The following is a 15,457-nucleotide window of genomic DNA, read 5'->3' on the forward strand; positions in this document are numbered from 1 at the left end:
CAACCAATGATATCCCCAAGGGAACAGGGTATATACCCTGGGGTGAAGTGCAGGTGGAGATCCCTCCCCACAGGAGATCAGTTTGCAGTAAGGATATGCTGGCAAACTTGTACTATCAGACTTAGGTTTTGGCACTCATGGCCTGGACTTGCAGGGCACCACTGCTAAACCATGTGGCCTTTTGGGGGACTGATGGCCAGTCTGTTTTGACCTTGTCAACAAGACCCTTTCTGTTGTCTTTGGTGGCAGATGGCAAAAGCTCCTTGTAAGGAGGTGCTGGACAGTGAGATGATCTCATCTTGTTTGACTAATATAAACCAAATGCAGATGAACTCCAGAAGCTCCAGAAGCTTATAAAATATAGGCAAAAGAAAGGGCTTCTGACTTTAAGTGGCTTGCTTTGCAAAGTTATCCTGCAGTAAGATAAAACTAAAAAAAATGGGCAACACAATTGCAGATGAAATCTAAAAGTGACAAATGCAGTGTAGTTCACAAAGAAAGTCACAAGAATGACTAAACAGTGCTAACAGTGTTAAAGCAGCATATTCACAATTTTTCTTGCAGGTGTAGCTCCTGCCCACAGGGGAAAAAAAAACAGTTTTTAAAATATGCAGTATATTCTTAGCAGCTGATTCTTGAGAAGCAATCCAGTCCTTAATATCTTCCACATATGGAAATAGAGGTCCGTCAATTGAGGAAGCCATCAGAAAGCAGGGCATTAATTAAGTACAAATTCTGTCTGGGCTTCTCTTTTTTCTGATCAGAAATTTTGTTCAGGTGCGAGACCTGGTTGTGGTATTGGTCTTGGAACCCTGTGGTTTTGCGTCAGCCCATCCTGAGGAGCAGAGCACAGAATCACAGCACACACGTGCCTTGGCCCTGCAGAAGTGTTGGCATGAGCAGATGTTCGGCAGGCTTCGAGTGCAGTGGAGTGCAGCGTTCAAGGCTTAAACTTTGAGAGAGTCGAAGGATGAAAAGAGGAGGCGGGAGGAAGCCAGGGAGCACATCCCTGTTGCCTCTCCCATGGGAAGTGAATGCTGTACGCTGCTGATGGTGGAGCGGGCATGCAGACCCCTCTCACACCATGCTTCTGCTTTTGACGTCAAGCCACTGGACACCTGAATGTAAATAGAACGGCGAGAGAAAAATATGCAATGCATACTTTTCAGAGGCGAGAACAAAGGCTGCTGTTTCTCTGACAAGGCAATGAGCCCTCTAGAGGCAGCTGCAACAAGAGCAGCCCTTATCATGATGGTGTGCCATGGAGGAAGAGTCCCAAGCCTCTGCACCCTCTCCAAACCCCACTCCCTCTCCCACAGCCCTTCTCTCTATCCCAGTCCTCTGGAGCCCACCCCTGTCTCCTCGTTACTCTCACTTTAGCCAGTGGGCTGGAGAAGTCCTGGGGAAAGGAGCTGCAACTGGGTACAGAGACAACAGCATTTAAACCACTTTAAAAAATTTGCAAAATGTTTGTCTGGGAGTACATTATGTATAGACCATTGACTAGTCCTCATCCTACATGGCATTTCTTTAAGGATGTGACAGGAATTGAGGAAAACAGCTTCTCAGCTACCCAGTAATCCTTTCAGAGTCAGGATGAATCTAATCACAATCCAGCCAGTGTTTGGTAAGAGTTGTTGGGCGCAGCAAGCACCACCATCCCTCCATGCCCACAAGAATAGCCAGGGCATTGTCTCCCCCTTGGTGCTTCCCCCTGAAGAGTGAGAAGGGAGTGAATAACAGCAGAAAACTACTGGAGAGCTGTAGTGAAGGTACAGGGTGTCAAGCAGGCTACAGGGTAGTTTCAAACATAAAAGGTGATCAATTCCTTACTGTCAATGATTTAATTAAAATCACAGACTGCTGCATTTTCTGTCCTGGCAAAGAAAGTGGATACTGTGGGAATGCAGTGATTTAAACCAGGCTGGTTTCCAAAGGGCTTCTGAAGCTGTGAAGCTGACTTGTCTCTGGCTCCTCTGTGCTGTAGGTGAAGCAGAAGGAGGGGAGGCTTGATGTGCAGCCTCCCTGGAGCAGGGATTGTGACTGGGGTCGTGACTGTATGCTGGTTGTATTTTATCACTCTTGCTTCATTTTCAAGGATTTGAAACTTGTCAAAAACATCAGTTTAGTATATAAGAGTTGCTGAGGCTTTGAAAAAACCCCCCAAGCACTTCTGTACACTTGTCTTTACAAGATAACATAAAACCTTTCTGCAATCCCCCTGAGTAATGTGTTATGTACCTGTTGTGGGCATTCAGTTTGGTCTGGAGAAGTCCCGTGCATATTTTCTCTGTTTCTCTTCAAAGCTCCAAGTGATACCTATCTACCCAGCTATGAAACCACAGGTTATCCAAAAGGAGAACCTTTCTTTTTTTTATCCCTGTTTCCTCAAAAACATATGCTGTAAGATCAGCATTAAAGGACTTAACACCTTAAGCACCTCATGACAATGTTTGTGATATTAACTGCTGGATGATCTTACTCCAGTGGTCTGCAAGACACAACAGTAAAATGGATCCAGTGATTTCTCTTCTGAAATATCTAAGTCTAGTATTAGCATTTCCTTACTTTCTTGACTAGATCTTAATTAAAAACCTAATAAAATGCCATAATTTGATTAAGAGACAGTGATAATTTAAAACATGCAGTTAATTTCTTTGCACCACTCTCAGGTTCATCCATCTCTCTCAAGCAGAGGAAAATAGCAAAAAAGAAGCTCCAATGTTATACAGAATTTCCCCTCATTATATAAGCCTCTCACAAGATATTTGTGGGATAATACAAAAAATAGCATGTATAAATCTCTAATTTATAGTTTAATTAATTGTACACACTATTTTTAAAGGTGTGATAGCTTGTTTAATTCAGCTAAGAATATATGTTAGCTATCCCTTACCTGGCTGCTTTTGGAGGGAATCCAAGGGAGTTATTATTGATTTATTTTTTTTTACCTTTCCAAGTGGAGTCAAGAATTACATGTATATGTTCTTAAAAAGAATGCAACCATTTAGTTTAATTTAATCTCTTTGTTAGTATAATTTTTTTTGGTAAACTAATAAGACTTTTGGAATCAGCATTTTTAAGTGACTTAAGCCTACAGATTGATGCTTGGGCTGACATGTTAGCAAGGCAGGGGAGGGACAATTTATTCTTGGAAGTCTGTGACAGAATTGATGTAAAGCCTAAAAAGGATGTTTCTTTTATAAAGATATTGGTGCTGTATAGGCAACAGTCCACACATTTCATCTGCTTGTTATGTTGATGGTCTCTCACAAGCTAAAAACCCCCACTGCTGTAAGCACTAGTAACGGCAATCCCTAGCCACTTAGCATCATTTGCCAAGACATTTGTAATGCAGCCTAGTCCTAAACTTGTAAACAAATAGCTGGTTGATTTTTTTCCTTTTGATTTTGAACTTTCTGGCCAACCAAACCCGTGGTTATCTGCATGCGTTTTTTGGTCGGGGGAAAACGTTCCAGTTTAGCCAATGCCATATTGAAGGAACAAAACATTTACTTTTTACTCTTGACTTTGTCTTTCAGGCTAGAGAACTCTGAAGATCAGGATGAAATTTTGTCTCGGCAAAGAGTAGAAAATAATAACTTGTGTCTTGTCAAGCCATTCTCCTATCTCCTTCGACAGCTCAGCCTTTGGTGGCTGAAGTGGGTCGGACATGTGGCTGTGTCATAAGCCTTTTGGAACAACCCATCTGGAGGAAAGGAGCACAGACTTGGAAGGGTCCCCCTCTGAAAACATCTGGGTGTTTTAACCTGCCTTCAGGTACCTTTTTTGCAGGCAGACAAAGAGCTCTTGCCCTTCCTCTTTGTAATAAGAGAGAGATTAGGTCTGATGCCTTTCTGGTGGTTGTTTGAGATTCAGGGAAGGAATTTTGCCCTTGTCATGGCTGTCTGGTCAGTGCTGAAGTTTCATTGTTTTTTTCCTAATCCAGATATCAGGTAAGTAAACTTATAATTCATGTTATTACAGTTGGCTGGTGCCTAGGAGAAGGGACTGGTTTCTCAGCAGGCTGGCTGGGGAAGGAGGAAGAGTTGCAGAGTCACAAAACATTTTCCTTAAATAAGTTAAAATTTCCCATGTTTCAGTTTCTGTCTGTTGCCTTCTGTCCTTACAGCATGCAGTTCCAAGAAGAGCCTTGTTCTGTATTTGCAGACAGGTCTCTCCTTTACCCTCTCCCCTTTTGGCTGAACATTCCCAGCTCTCTCAGCTTCTCCTCCTACACCACATGCTCCAGCCTCATGGTGGCTCTCTGCTAGACGGGCTCCAAGTTGTCAATGTTTTTCTTGTACTGCAGAGGTGGATGTAACAGCTCAGTTGTGGTCCCACAATTGCAGAGGACAGGGAAATAATCATGCCATCATTCTTGCTAATGCAGCCTAGCATGCAGTTGGCCTTCCTTGCTGCAAAAGTGCATTGCTGGTTTGTGTTCAACTGGGTGTTCTCCAGGTCTTACCTGCTAACCCCTCTCCTGTCAGAGCTCAGCCTGTCCTGTGCATGGGGCTATTTCTCACCAGGGCAGGGCTTGGTGCTTGCCTTGGTTGTTCTTCCTGACATTCACCATGGCCCATTTCTCCAGCATATTGACTGCTCTCCTGTTTTGACATTGTCTGAAAACCTGCAGGGAGAATACTCATTCCCCTTATCTAGTTCCTTATACAGACACTCACAATACTGGTGCTGGTAGGGACCTCTGAGGTACTCTACAAGGAAGTGGTTGCCATTTGCACTTCAGACACATAATTACCACCCTTGGAGCCTGGGGGTCCAGAAGATATTCCACTCAGTTTCTTGTCCCCTCATTCAGTCCACCTCTCACAAATTTCCTTATAAATTTGATTTCTAGAAGAAGGTGTGGACTAAGTTAGAACTTAAAATAACCATTTGGGTTCATAACAAAACATTTCTATTGTTTTGAGCAATAAGTAAATACGCAAATTGTGGTCGCAATTTTTTGCTAAAAACTTGATTTGTGGATTGTAAAATTGCTTCTATTTCACCCAGAAATGGTGAATAGCCCACAAAAAATGGGGAAATAGAAAGCACTTCATATAGGCTGTCTGTTGAAAGAAGACTTATGTAACTCCTGTGTCAGGCTGAGGCTCGACCTAGTAATTTTAAAAGCATTAGGCTCCTTCAAAGAATCATGAATCCATGAGCTAATCTCTGGATGACAAACCATCACTATTATTTGAGATACATCTGTCAAATGTGTATAAACAAAGTTGTTATTGTCTTTAGTTACTGTTTGTTGATAATTCCCTCCAGCATACATGCACTACTTCTTAATTTTTGGAAATATGACACCTTGTTCTTTCGATGTGATTTGTAATAATTAGTTTCATTGTTCCTTTTCTAAGAGCACCTGCTGTAATTATCTCTTTGTGGTGGGGGAAAGGATGACCACAGAAATCAAGTGATAATAAAGAAAGATGTAAAAATTAAAAATTACAAAACCATAAAGAACTGTTCCTCATAACTAATTTTTTCCAGAATATTTAAGAATTATTTTTAGCTCCTTTGGATGTTACTCTTTTTGATGCCTCTGTGTTGTATAGAATCATCACTTTCAGAAAAGGGACCTGTGATTTTAGATGGCATTATTTCAGGTGATGAAACGGAATCATTATGCTGGAAGCTGGATATGAAATGATGATCCTTATCACTCTGTAGCAACTATTTGCACCCCCAGATTCCATGGACATTTTAAAAATAGTGGTTACAGATCCCCTGTGGTTCATGGATACCAAAAGCTACCAAGATCATAAATGGAGCTGTTACCCTTTCTCCACGCATTAAGCACCTACAGTGGTGTTGGGCATGTTCAATAAACACACATCTGACTCACTCTTTGGCTGAAGTGTTTCCAGGCACTGAAGGACCCGGGCTCTGAACTTCAGAGATCACTGAATGGGTATCAGAAGCTGTCCATTTTGTGCTCGGGCTCATGGGCTATGAATAGAATAAGCAGTTCCAGGTCCTCCAAGGCTTACTGTGTCCTGCAAGGGCCACACGGTGGAAGTCTCCAAACTGCTCAACTTGTGAGGACTAGTGTGGCACACTGCATCTTCAGGGCCAGGCTGGATGAGGCTCTGAGCAGCCTAATCTGGTGGAAGGTGTTCCTGCTCATGGTGGGCAGGTGGAACAATATGATCTTTAAGTCTCCTTCCAACTCAAACCGTTCTATGTTCCCTGCTTGCCCACCTGCATCTTCAGGCAGAGGGCATCTGTTGCCCAGTGAAGACACAGCTGAAAAAAAAAAATTAAATTGTTAAGTCTGTAGCAGGCTAAGAACATGTGAAGAACTGGAAATGCACAAAAATCCAAACATAAAAAGGGAAGGAAAATCAGTTTAGTCAGACAGTTTCAAATTTCAAAGCCATCATCTCTACCTCACCAGCAGTGCATGGGTGAATTCTCCCCAAACTAGATGCAGAGATATGTGTTAATTTTCTAAAGCAAAAAAGATAGGTCAATAGCAGACCCAGAACCTAAATATAGATGCTTCTGCACTTAGTTACTATGTAATGCAGCTTGTGATGGTTGCCAGAGAAACCCATTTATGCTCTTGAATAAGGTTGTGCTCTCCCTGCTTTATCCTCTCCCACATAATGAACATTTTAAAGTGGTTTAGTGCAGAATTGAGCTATGGTGAATGCACTGCATACAGAGGCAGTAAGTGTTTAGATGTCAGCTGTGTATGTGTATTTTTCTATTTTGGGACCAGTGAAACAGCTCAAGGTATCTCTCTATAGTGCTGGAGAACAGCAGTGTTCCTAGCTTAGTCTGAGTTCTTCCGCCTCAGATCTGGGGGTGGTGAGGAGAGGCACTTTCACAAGACACTCGGCAAAACTTTTGCCCATCTCTTAGTTTCAGCAAGGACTGAACTTTTTAACAGCTATGAGGTGTTGGATTCCTCCATGACTGCAAATCTTTTCACAGTCGTGGGTTCTTCCCTGGCAAGGACTAAAAGCAGACAAGCCAGCGAACCACATGAACTGAGAGCGCCACCTATGACCTTGGACTGTCCTTCCTTCCAGAAACTCAGCCTAGACTGACCAGGTTGAATGCAATATTTGTATTAAACAGTGGCACCTATGCAATATTTTACAGTAAGACTGCCAAGGGCATGAGAGAATTGGGCTAGTACTAGCCTATGGATGGACAGGACCTCTGTAGCCTGGGAAACATGTGACTTTGGTAGATATAACTGGGCTAAAAAAATCATGAGCCTTGGAGAGTAGTCATACAGGGGTCGAATGACTTTTGAGTCTTCTCTTGCATGGGAAGTAGCAACCATGAATAATTCTGTTTTCCTGGTCTGGGCTAGGTCTCCTCCTCTGTACCATATCTTGTCTGAAGGAACGTAATGTCAGTCAACTGAACCTTCATAATCTTTTTCTGATGATTGATTTTCTTGATTTCTGCAAAGGTTGTGCTTCACCTGTGTAGTTATCTGGCCACAGGACCCAACCTCCTCTACCTCAGAGCTTTGTCTGCAAAGGATAGATTTTCATGTTGGGCTGTGAACTAAGTGACATCTGTTACTCATGATCAAGATGAAGAGCAAAATTGCATTGTTCTGATACTTGCTCTTTGGAAAGTCCTTTAACTAGCCCTGTGCACTTTCATGAGACTGGGAGGCTTAGAGTTTTAAAAAGAAGATGCAGAATATTTCCTTTGGGATTTCCTCCTTATCTCTGGAATCAGTTCAGTCTTATTACTTATCGATTAATCAGGGCATTCGTTTTGTGACAAAGGTTTCAGCAAAAGCACTGAGCAGGGAAGGAACTACACTGAAAAGCAACAAGACTGAAAATATGACCTCAGAAAATAAAAATTATTGATCTCCAGAAATATTTGCCCTAGCTGGGGATCAGCAGAGCCATGGAAAAAAATGATGTGGCTTCAGCACAACCACAGAAGTTTCTCTTTGATAAGATGGGAAAAATAAGTCAGAGGAGGGAGTGATGGTGAACCACTGAGAGCCCTAGGGGGGAAAAAAATAGAATTAGGAAATATCCTGAAGCCAAACTACTCAACAGAGATTGCAAAGTCCCCTAGATGATTTGTATGCTGTGCTTAGAAACCACTCACAGCTGGGCAGGAGATCAATAGTACAGTGACAATTAGATATTAAGTAGAAGGAAAATGGCATGGATACACCATGTCCAGATTGCTAGAAATACATGAACATGAGGAATGGAAGTGGAGATAATATTTTCAAAGTTTGATACTAGGATTTTCTCCCCCCAGTAAAATTTGCCTTATTTCTTCTGAAAGGTGTCTTCAAGGATTTTAAAAATAGCCTCAGGCATTTCTCTTGCTGCTGGTCTAATGTTTCCTCTTTTTTTTTTTTTTCTCCTTGCTTAGGATCTCCTCATGACTCCTCTTATTAGTTAAATATATGAAAGGCAACCTTTGCTTTTCACATATTTTAATTCTCACAGGACTCATATTTTGAAACTTGCTGACACACTGCCAATCTGGGTGCTCATTTCATGCTCTTTCCTGCCTGAAATGTCTAAGACAGTCACTTTTTTTTCTTTTTTTTTTAATTCTTCCTTCACACAATGACTTCTGCAATAAGACCCTGATACTTTGTTAGATTTGTTAGGCACAGCTGTAGCACCAGTAATTATAATAAAGAACAACGTATAATCCCAGAACATGTTTCAAAGTCCTTCTCACTTCAGGAAATACATGCAGACATGCAGAAATATATGGAGAGGTTTCCCGCTACCCACTGCAGTTCCCTTGCTTAGGAAAACCATGCCTTCAGTCTCCTTGATTACCATGGCTTTTATTGTCCAATTTCTTTCTTCAGTGTTTCAGAAGTCAGAGGTTAATAGTACTATTCTCATAACTTTCTGGCTCTTATCTTTCTGAGTTGTTGTCTTTCAATTTACAAAAGGTTTCCACACACTTGCCTCTCTACCTACACATTTGAGAAACAAAGCAGGGAGAGAGATGCTGCTGAAGCACAAGATCCATTAGCAATTGTTTCCCTTGCAAGGGCAGGAGAAAATGTGATTCTCTACATGATGTTGATCACAAATTCCCAGGCCTGCCCTTGGCAAAAAGAAGAGAAATTGTATGACTCTCAGATTTGCAGCCATAATTTCTCTTGCTATCACTGTAACTGGATTTAACTACTGCCAAGTTTTAGACAAATCTTTCAGCAAGTGCCAGCAAAAGGTATTGGTTGTAACAAGGGCCTTAATTCTGTTTTCACATTGATGAAATTAAACAGGAGCATGTCTTAGCTTGGAAAGCCTCTAAGAGCAATACCCATGGCTACCCTAAACTGCAGGCAAGGACTACTGAGGTTTTGAGTCAGACAATATTTGACTGTGGCATGACAGAGAAGTTATGGTCCCTGTCTCCTCTAGAAAATAAATGGGGCACTGGTCCTGTGCCAGTCAAATAACAGGCACAGACTGCTTCTCCTCTGTGCCAGCACAACCCCATTGACTATGCTTCATGAACAGGGTTGGAGTACATCGGTATCATCAGCTGGAATTGGTCCAGAGTTGCTGGTGCTGGCATTGCAGGGGATGTTGCAAGGACTCTGTCTAATGCCCCTGAAGGGCACATGCAGTGAGCCCTGCACCCCAGCACAGGAACAGCTCACCCTTCCCTGTCCTGTGCCAAGGCAGAGCAGACACACAGCCCTTGGTGTGGGATGTGCTAGATGCAGCTGTGGGTTTTACGCCCACAAGACGTGGGTGTACACTTGTGATAGTGTGAAGGGCAGGGAAATAAAATCCCTCTGCCATCAGTGTGATTATTTCAAGTTATTCTTCAAACATTAATGACTGAAGTGGGGGAAATAAGAGAAAGAGAAGAGAGTAATAGACTTCATCACAAGAGCAGCCATGTTCCTGCAATTCTTGGGGTTCAAACAATAGATGAGACTGAAGAAAGAAAGTGTGATGTCAATCACTGTTTTCAATATCCTCCCACATAGCAACTGCTTCTATTGAACCTTTCTATTGTGAAAGCCCTTCTTTCACTGCAAACACAGTGGGAGCTCTCAGTGAGCCTTGGCTCCCAGTGGAGAAAAATACTATGCTTTGGTCAATAAAACAATCAGAGAAAACTTGTTTATGCCTTTTATACCTGAATTTGCTGGAGTGCTGTGCTGGTCAGGGGCTTGGCCCTGCAGAGAGAGAGTGGCAGTTTGGGTCCTTGCCATAAGAGAGACCTCATTTTCCCCCTGAACTTAAGCAGCAGGTCCGTACCAGCCCTTCAGTCTTACTGCCTGCAGGGCTCGAGCTCTCAGAGCACATAGGCTGGTTGAGAAGTGGCCACAGACCATGAGGGTCAAACAGTCTTCCCTGTCACCTCAACATGGGTGAGATCTTGCCTTGTAGTTCCCAAGTGACATCTGGTCATCTCTGCCACCAAAGCTATTGGAATGAGCCTCCAACTGCACCACACCTGGACTTTGACCAAGTTTGTACCTATAGCTGAATTTTACTTCTTGAATTCACTTTTAGTTTTCAAATCAATTTTTGTTGACTTCCAAGTAAAACAAAAGAGAATTTACATTATCTAGGAAATGTGATAAGGATGACATTACAGAAACCTGAATTTAACTTGAAAAAAATAACAGCGTATGAGCAATTTGCAAGGGAATCCCTGTGAAAAGCATGTTGCTAAAACTGACTTTAAAAAAAAAAAATCATTAAAAACAGAGCTAAGCAGGTCCAAACAATATGTATTGCAGATCCTTAACAGAATTTTCCAATTTTCCATTATACTTTGGATTGATCTTCAGTGCAGGAGAAAATAGAGAAGCAAAAGACCTACTGACACTCCAGCAGAAAACTTCACTGACAAATTGACAAATTACTACATGTATTTTCAACTCAGGAATAAAACAGCAGAACAGTAAAGCCACTGGAATATCAGAGACTAAAGTAATGCTTGAAGGTACCCTTCCTCCAACTAGATGGTTGAGAAAGGATTTTAAAAGATTTACACATGTGTACACTTGTACAGATGAACAGCAATAACAGTTGTGCTGTAGTATCACTGCTTCGTTATTTCTTTGTGAGAATATTGGTTATAAAGCAAAATTACAAAAAAAGTAGTGCAACTGCAAATTGGATTTCTTCTGCAGCTTTCATTATTGGTCAGGAAGCTGGTAATTGAAGGATCATTAAGATGTGAAAACGTGTCTTAAAATAACTTGTTCAGCGGAGGCCCTTTTATTGGATTTCCTTCTCTGAAGACCATCTCCAATATTTCTCAGAGCTGCAATATGTTGCAATGTGCAACTCCTTCTGGATCTGCAAGAATTTACTGAGTGAGCAAAACAGCTTCTTGATAGATTGAATTTAATGAACTTGCATGGAAAGACCTAAGGACTAAAAAGAGCTCTCTGTGGCCAAAACCACCTCTGTACGGCAGTTGAAGGCATGACAGCTTGGTGGAGACACTGCAAAAATAGGATTCCCAGGATTTCAGAAGAATGAAAAGCTGCAAATAGCTGGCTTAGGGATTTAAAGGAAGGTCTTTAAGAACTACCCTTTAAACTTAGTGGTAAATAAAAAAAAAAAAATCCCCTAAAAGAGAAAAGCTGGAAATTTGCACCTGTCTTTATTTAAAACCAGCTTTCCAACTTCTCTCTTCCCCTTGATAGAAAGCAGACCTTGAACATGAAACAAATCCTAGGTGTTGAGTCTTCACTGTAGCTTTTTTTTTGGCTTTACCCTACCCTCCAGCAACTTCAGAGCTGTGAGACACTCATGAAATCCTCACCCCCTTTGCCTTTCTGTACAAGGGTCAGAGAGGCAAACTCTCTTCCAGGGCAGTTTGGGGCCATGTGGGGGAAGCACAGCAGGGCACAGAACAGCACCACAATGATTTACTGTGCCGTTCTTGGATAGGTGTGGTACCCTCCTTCACCACCAATGCACCCAGAGACCTTCCTATGTGTGGTGCAATGATCCTGACCACTCCTGGATCTGGATCATGGTGTTCTATTATGGCTGCAGTGGGATTTCAGAAAGCCCTCCTGCTGTGGAGTGGATGCCTCTGGGTGCAGAAGAGCAAAGAGGGAAGGCAGCTCTCTATAGACCTTCATGTCAGCAACGTGAGCTCAAATCTGTCCTATCCTCAGTGCAGGTAATTATGCCCTCCCACTGCTTTAAACAAAAATACATTCTTCTCTTTCAAACAGTCAGGTTTTGATAACTTTTTTTTTTCTGCCCACCTTAGCTCATATCAATCAGGCTTTACGTAACTGTGGTATTTTAAGAAGTAACACCTACTCTGCAGAAGAGCTATTAGCAAAGGCCAACTTAAAAAGAAAAAAGGAACATGAAATGTTATGTTCTGTCTAAGAAAAATATTTTCACAAATAGAAATCACAAGGAAAAGCTGACCTGGAGGGAAAAAATGCCATAGAAAGAACCTTCGTACTAAATAAGATTTAGTTTCATAGAGCCATTAATGGCCTTAATTCCCAATATACTACAGAAGAGGGCAGTATAAACTCAGTGTTTGCATGTAGTAACACAAATAGTGTGGTCACATCAACCTTAAATTAATGTTTGTCTTAATACATTGGGGAAGAATTAATTCAAGAACAGAACTAGATAGTTCTGTTCTGTGGTTCACACTGTGGAGGATTTTTTAGCCTGAGTCTTTAGAAAGACAGAAGTGAGAGCCTTCTTTCACTCTGAATTTTTTGTACATATGATCTGTAAATCCAGCATATAATACTGCATATGAAGTATGCACACCATAAATACCAAACAAGCAAAATCAGGGTCAGACTTCAGCAAAGAATAAGGTAGGCAATTTCAGCATAGTGCCTTTTCTTACTCCCATGGAGATAGATAGGAAGGCTGTGTCAGAAAAAGAATGATTCTCCAGGAGTCCTGCTTCAGCTGGTTTTGACCAAGTGGAAGATCCAGCTGCAGGTGTGGGTAGAGCAGCTGGAGGACTCCTGGTGAAAGAGCTCTAGATACAGCCTTCAGACTGCAAAAGAGTTTCTCTAAGTTATCACACTAACACAAACTTGAAAGGACTGTATGAATAGAGAGGAATAGAGGTCAGTATTGATTTGGCTTGTTGTTTGAAAATATAGGAGTGCCTAACTTTGTCTGCTAAAATTACCTCACCACCATAGCACCACAGAGCTGTAACATCTTCCAGCTGTAACACAAGTCATGGCTGCAGTGGCAGCACCACTGTGTCTCACCAGGCTCTGAGGAAACAAATGCAGGCAGAGATGATGCAGGCAGAGATGATGCTTTAATCAACTTGGTACTCTTAGGAAAAACAGACAAGCTCAAGGATGTAATCATCTGTCAGCCTTCGAGGAGTTAAGTTTGCAGAACACTTTGCACTTCTTCCTTTCCACAACACTCTTTCTCTTACATAATAGTTCAGCTTCCCTTATATAATAATAACTTTCTAAAATCTCCTTTTATTGCTGATTTTAAAAAATGGTTTGCATCTCTCAAAAGATGAATTTCTCTGTGAACTATGGCAGGAAACATCAGACAGCTTGTGGAGGTTGTGTGTGCAGAAGGAAGGAAAAGTTTCCTCCAAAAGCTGGAAGGAAGGGGATGAAATTACTATTTATACTATCACAGTCTTAAAGTTATAATTTGACATTTAAAATGTACTAAGTGAGAAACTTGTATAAAATCAACTTTGAAAATCTAACAGGATACCACAGGGACTGTAGGTGGTTACATAGAGTCTAATAGAGAATTTCACAGAAGCGCTTAGCAGGGATAGTGCTCTAATAAAGAGAGTCTATAAAAAGACGTTTCTGTGAAAATCTATAGGATTTAACAGCAGAAGCAGGCAGAAGGGGGGAGGCAGGGGAACAGGGAGAGAGATGTGACTTAAGTAATGTCTGCTGAAAATTGCATGTTTTACAATTTTGTGTAGGCGGACTCTAAACATTTTAATGATGCAAACGTCAGACTTGGATGTCAAGTGCCCCAAAGCATGAAATGTGGAGATGAAGGGCTGGGGCTTCTGCCCATCTGTAGCAAAACTGTGTTGCTATTTATAGGCTTGCTTTTCTCAAATATCTAAAATGCTTTCATTGCTTCGCACAAACACTCATGCCTATAGCTGAATGTAACTGAGTCATCTGAGTACTGCAGTTTTCCTTCAATTAACAGGACTTGAAAATCCTACCTTTTCACTATGAAAGAAGCTAGATAGGTAGATACCTACCTTGCCTTTTGAAAAATATTGCAATTCCACTATGAAAGGTGTTCTTCTAATTCTTGAAATTGAAGATTTTGAATTAGCGTTGGGTTTGAAATTTTCCCAAGCCCTGCCAAAATTCTCCTCCTCCACTTGCAGACTCTGCTTGCTTGTGTTTTGACAGGGAGAATCATGACTGGATTTGCTGAGGAGATCCATATTCAGAAGAGGCAGTTTTTAAACCAACCACGCAGTTAACCTGAACGCATTGTAGAAAACATGATTGTTTAAATGCATTATGTACATTTACTTTGTCAGCTGTTTTTCATGGAGGTCATTTGAACAGTCACTGCATAAGCAGTCTCCCCTTGATTTAGGTTTGCTGTAGTTTGGAATCCCTGTCAAAACCAGTGTCTGTGAGTAAGTAAATGTGACCACCAGCTGGGCTGGTGTAGAAAAAACCATCCTGACATTGAGTAATTCCAGTACAGAGAAAGTATAATAATCTGGAATAGATGGAAATGTGTATTATTCTCATCTTCTTAGACAAATAGATCATGAAATTATTCAGAAGGCAGATCTGTATTATGTTTGTTACTTTTTTTGTCCCAGGAATTTTTTCAGGGTGTCTAAGAATTAAAGTTATATTTTGTCACAAAATTGAGACTGAAGTGTTTAGGCACTAGAAAGTGCTGATTAAGAAGAAACACAGGAGCAAATCTCTGTCTGCCTTGCTAATGCCACTTTCTATGTGCAATACAGACTGTCACTAGGAGGCAGCTGTGCCACAGATTATGTGGTCCTTCTCATTTCTCTGTTGATTTTTCTCACAAACCTCACATCCTACGGCCTGGGAGCTGTGAGACCAGCTTCACCAGTCTCAGAGTGACCTGTAAACATGACTTGTCCAGATGATACACAAGATATCTAATCTTAGCCTTATCTGGTAGCATGTCAGCCAATTTGAGGTTAAACAGCTCCTGCCCCTTGTGCAATGTCCCATTCACATGGATCAGCATTTCTCTGGGGAACCTTATTGTGCCATGCACAGTATCCACAGCACCACTCTTCATCCAAAACTGCAGCAAACTGTTCTCCAACCTACTCCTATCAGTGTTTCCTTGCCTGTGTTTGGCAGGTGAGTAAAGCCCTTGGGTGTGTTTTATACTTCAACCTGCATGATGCAGCATGAAGACCAAATTCCTCAGAGTCCTGACAGACCCTGGCCACAACAACCTCAACTAGAAACAAACTGGTC

General features: G+C 41.6%; 1 long non-coding RNA gene across 6 annotated transcripts in view; it reads left to right on the forward strand.

The window, feature by feature from the left end:
• Positions 1-15,457, forward strand: part of LOC117002582 — a 73,101-nt gene that overhangs the window by 45,996 nt on the left and 11,648 nt on the right. For 4 of the 6 annotated variants that reach the window (XR_004419315.1, XR_004419308.1, XR_004419311.1 and 1 more), the window contains one exon: positions 3,543-5,862. This is a non-coding gene — a long non-coding RNA (uncharacterized LOC117002582). Of the gene's footprint in view, positions 1-3,542; positions 5,863-15,457 lie in introns of those variants that run through there. The other 2 variants (XR_004419309.1, XR_004419310.2) reach the window with 1 other exon arrangement.

This window comes from Catharus ustulatus, chromosome 1, assembly GCF_009819885.2.
Source record: "Catharus ustulatus isolate bCatUst1 chromosome 1, bCatUst1.pri.v2, whole genome shotgun sequence".
Classification (NCBI taxonomy): domain Eukaryota; kingdom Metazoa; phylum Chordata; class Aves; order Passeriformes; family Turdidae; genus Catharus; species Catharus ustulatus.